This window comes from Marmota flaviventris, chromosome 1 (genome assembly GCF_047511675.1).
Source record: "Marmota flaviventris isolate mMarFla1 chromosome 1, mMarFla1.hap1, whole genome shotgun sequence".
Taxonomy (NCBI): Eukaryota; Metazoa; Chordata; class Mammalia; order Rodentia; family Sciuridae; genus Marmota; species Marmota flaviventris.
The window spans coordinates 13505452-13510699 of NC_092498.1; positions in this window are offsets into that span (position 1 = coordinate 13505452).

The window sequence follows — 5248 nt, forward strand, 5'->3', positions numbered from 1 at the left end:
GTGGAAGAACCAGCGTGCCCATCAACAGTGAATAGACAAGCCAAATATGGTATATACATACAGCGGAAGAGTGTTCATGTTCAAAAATGAAGGAAATACTATTATATGATATAAAATGTATGAACCTTAAGAACATCATTCTAAGGGAAATAAATCAGCTACAAAAAGACAGATACTGTATGATTCCACCTAGGTGAAATACTAAAAGTAGTTAAAAATCACAGAGGCAGAGTTTAATGTTGGTTGCCAAGGGTTAGGGGAGAGGCGAATGGGGATTTATTAATGGGGACAGAATTCTAGTTTTATAAAATATAAAGAATTGTGGAGCTGAGTGATGATGATGGTTATGCAACATAAAAATTATTTAACACCTTAAATTGTACGCTTCAAAATGGTTGAGATAGCAAATTATATTTTGTATATTTCACCAAACAATGGTATTGGCCAAATTATACTGTTATACTCACTGTGTGTATATTCAAATATGTAATGATGAATTCTACCATTATGTACAACTATAGTCTACCAATAAAAACATGGAAAAAATAAAATAGATAATTAAATCATAAAAAAGATAAAAGAAAAAAAATAGGTCATCACATTGGTGAAAGCACAACTGACAGAGATAGGTCACCTGTGTTCTCTTCAGGTTCTAGAAACCACGTGATTCCTACAGACTCATATCTCTCTGGACTGCACTCAAAGCCTCTGTAAAATGAAAGTGTCAGACATCTAAAAAATAAGAAGTCTATTAAGGAAAGAATATTGTTAGCTATAATTTTTGCTATTCTCCCACGACAGCCCTTTGACTACTGAAATGATTAGACTATGTTTTGGTATTTATTTGTTCCATATGTTTTTGTCCTGTGTTCCTTCTTTCCTGACTTCCTTTTAGGAAAATATTTTTTTAGTATTCCTTTTGAAATCTTCTATTGAAGGTTTAAATATTTCTCTTTAATTTTTTTTTATTTTAGTATTTTCAAGAATACATTGTTACTAATTACTATGTTGTTCATTTTCCCACAAATCCCCTCATACCTGGAACCATTATTCTACTCTGCTTCAGAGTAATAATAATGAGTTATTATTACATTATTATGAATAATAAATAACAATGAATTCAGCTCTTTTGAATTCACATGTGATTTTTGCTTTAATAGTTGGTTATCTTCAAGCAAAACTAAGGGAAAAGAGATAGTTGCTTATACCTGTCCATATAGTAACCATTTCTAGTACTCTTCGGTTCTTTCTATAGATCAAAGCTTTTATTTTGTGTCATTTCTCTTTTGTCAGATAATTTTTCTTTAACATTTTTTGTAGTACAAATCTGTTAGCTACAAATTCCCTTGCATTGTTGTGTGTGTGTATATAAACACCTTAATTGAATCCTTAATTTTGAAAGTTATTTTTATAGGATATAGAATTACAGATTAACATGTTTCATGTTTTCTGTGTTTTGTTCTGTTTTTTATTATTTTTATTTTTTCCATTGGTACCAGGGATTGAACCCAGGGGTGCTTAACTGCCAAGCCACATCCCCAGCCCTCTTTATCTTTTATTTTGAGACAGGGTCTCATGAAATTGCTTAAAGCCTTGCTTAGTTGCTAAGGCTGGCCTTGAATTTGTGATTCTCCTGCCTGGGCCTCCTTAGTTGCTGGGATTACAGGCACATGCCACGTCACCCAGTCTCTTTTATCATTTTCAAATTATCATTCCACTGTGCTCCACACTAGAACTTTTTTTCATAAGAAAAAAATCACAATTCTCTGTTTTCCTACTTGTAATGTATTTGTTTTCTGCGGATGTTTCTAAGATGTCTAATTAATTTAATTTTCAGAAATTTGACTATACTGTGTCTAGTTGTGTATTTCTTGTATGTATCCTATCTAGAGTCTGATAATTTTGATAACTTGACTTTTTTATTTGAAATGAAATGAATATACACAACTACTTTACATGAGCCCTTTGGATCCTGCCCTCAAAAAATTCTTAGTGCAAGAGTTACATGTGTTTAATATTATCTATAACAATAAGGCAAAATTAAGTGTTAAATCGTGGTTCAAGAAATACTTCAGAATGTTAGAAAAAGAGCTGATTTTATAAGGCTAAAGAAAATATGACAGAAGGAAGTAAATCACATGCCAGTATCCCCTTTCAATTGGGTCTCTTATTTACAGCCATGATTCTAGACCAACCAAGCACTCTGTCCAGAAAAGTGGCCACTTTCCTTAATTGGGGAAAAAGCTGTACACAAACTCCCAACTTGAACTTTGCAGAAATCATTGCTTATGTTTGCAAGGCCCCAAGAGGCACTAGCATCTTCTTCTCATCTACCTGTCCAATTCCTTACTACATTTTATACCTGTATTCCCAAAGCCTCCATGACGTCAGATGGCTCAAAAAAATTGAAGAAGAGGTTAGTGTGAGGTCACCTAAATATTTTCTTTGCTTTTGACAATTTTAAAAAATATTGCTTTCTAAAATCCTGTGTATTTCAAGGGAGGGAATCTGCCTGTGATTGTTAATCCTGGATCTGGAAAGGAAGCCTACTGTTACCATGTGTGCTAACCATTTTAGCACTAAAGACTTAACTTTCACAATGACCCAGTTCTCCATCAGCCCATATCCTGGATTCCAAAGAAGACCTCAGAGATCACTTATTTTGATAACTTATTCATTGTCCAAATCTAGCCCATACCTTAAACACAACTATTATACCTCTAGTCTCTTCCTGATCCTTAATTCAATTAAGAATTAACACTAGCCTGGCACAATGGGCCACGCCTGTAATCACAGCGGCTCAGGAGGCTGAGATACGAGGATCAAGAGTTCAAAGCCAGCGTCAGCAAAAGCAAGGCTCTAAGTAACTCAGTGAGACCCTGTCTCTAAATAAAATATGAAATAGGGCTGGGGATGTGGCTCAGTGATCAAGTGTCCCTAAGTTCAATCCCCAGTACCTGCCCCCACCAAAAAAAAAATCAAAACTGATTCTTCAGGGAATCCATCTTGAGATTTCAACACCACTAGCACTTGTTTGCCCCTGTATTGACACATATTCATATAGTAGGACAGCAAGACTTTTTGACCCCCCAATAGACTGCCCTCTGTAGGGATCACACCTGAGCCAAATAAGTCCATAGTGGGAAGGTTCTGGAGAGAAAGACCATTCAAAATCTTTTTTCTTTCTAAGTAGGCAAGCCTCTTTAAGATTTCCTTAGAAATTAGTTTTTCCATTGAGGTCCTCCTTACCCCAGGTACCAGGAATTGAACCCAGGGCTTAGCATATGCTAAGCTACAACCCTAGCCTAGATTTATATCCTCATGCACTTGACAAGGGTGAAGGAAGGATACAGGACAGCAATGGGACAGCAACTGAGGGACACATACAAACAAATAGAAAATTCTAAATAGCAATAAGAGGCTACAATTAATTAGGCATCAAAGACATTGCCATAAACAAAATGTGTGAGCAGCATTTGGATCAGAATTCATGTAAACAGTATATAAAAAAGGATTAGAGGAATGAGCAGGTATATTCTATATAGCTACATGAAAGTCAGAATATGGAGCCAACTCATTAAGTGCTGAGGCCTTTCATGTTAGTGGTTTTAATAGAAACTGAAATAAGGAAATAACATGATCACAACAGAGATTTTATAAAGTTTCAAATGATACCATTGCACAGGACTGATCTGAAAAAGAGGAGGCAAAGGGTTTGAGACATTTGTACTCCAATGGCAATAAAAAGAGTCTTGATTCAAGAAGGTGGCAATAAGAATGAAGAAGCTGCAACAGATATGAGACAGCTTTGGAAAAACATCATCATCTAGCATCCTGATTCAGTGGTTGAAAAAGAAGGAAGAATTAAGGAGGATTTCAGTGTGGAGTGGTGGTATGACACAATCACTAACAAAAATGAAGAAGTTAAGAGAGGAAGTTGGCTCCAGTTTGGAAGAAATGGTAACATAGTCTGAGAGTTATAACAAATTGACTGACATCACATTACCTAGTTGGAAAACAGTAGCAGATTTTTTTAAATGAAGAACTGAAATTCACATTAGATATTAGAACCATAAACTAGACTTGTGATCATTAAAAGAGACACTAGCCAGAAAAATATATGCTTTGATTTGGGTTAAAAAAGAAGAGGAAAATTGTTGGCAAGGTTGAAGACTAAAGTTCTAAGAGGAACAAGTGGGCAAATGTAGTAAGAATGGTTGGAATAGCACGCATATGTAGAAACACACACACACACACACACACACACACATTGTTTGTTTGCCTTCCCAGAACCTCCCTTCTGAGAACAACTACTTCCATCTAAAGGTAACTGCTCCTCTTCAGGTTCCAACCATTATGTTTCCATGACCCTGCCCCTTACCATATTTGATAGTTTTATTTTAAGCCTATCATTGATGTTTTCCTAACTTGAGCCAAGAAAAATTTGCAAGTGGTTAAATCCAGCAGTTTCTGTGGCTATGCTATAGTCTCTATCACAACAAAAACATGACACAGCAAAATCTAGCTTCATTTTGTTCCTAATGTTCTAGAGGCCTGGCTATATCCTCGCCCACTTTGGTTTACTGTTTTGTTGTTGTTATTGTTTGAGTTTTCACAGTGCTGAGGATGGAACCTTGGGCCCCATGTAGGCAAATAATGTCTTCCCCCAGCCACATCCCCTCCTACATCACAATTAAGTCTTTGAGCAGACAGGAGAGAAGGCATAAATACTTAATTTAGTTATGGACAAGGAAAGCAAGATTATCTTTAGAATGGCCTGGCTTAGACTAAATGGCAAATATAAATAATGGAGGATTAATTTCAGTAACATAAAAAATATGAACAGTCACAGAAGAGTCAGAGATTGGATTGTTATTCGCTGAGTTATTGTTGCTGGTTATTGTTGCTTCACTGAGGTCTAATATTTCCAAAGTTGCAGATATAGTTCAAGTCCTCAGGCCTTAATCCTGTCATTTGTGACATCATGAATGAACCTGGAAGACATTATGTTAAGTGGGAAGAGCCAGGCCCAGAAAGACAAATACCATATGATTTCACTCACACATCTAAATAGGTTCTCACAGAAGTAAAGTAAGACAGAGTTTACCCATGACTAGGGAGGGTCAGGGTAGAGGAGGGAATGAAGAGATGTTGGCCAGGAGATATTCAACAAAACAACATATTAATACTCTATAAATATGAGAATTTACTGGATATAAGTTTAAAAAAATTTAAAATTATTTCAAAT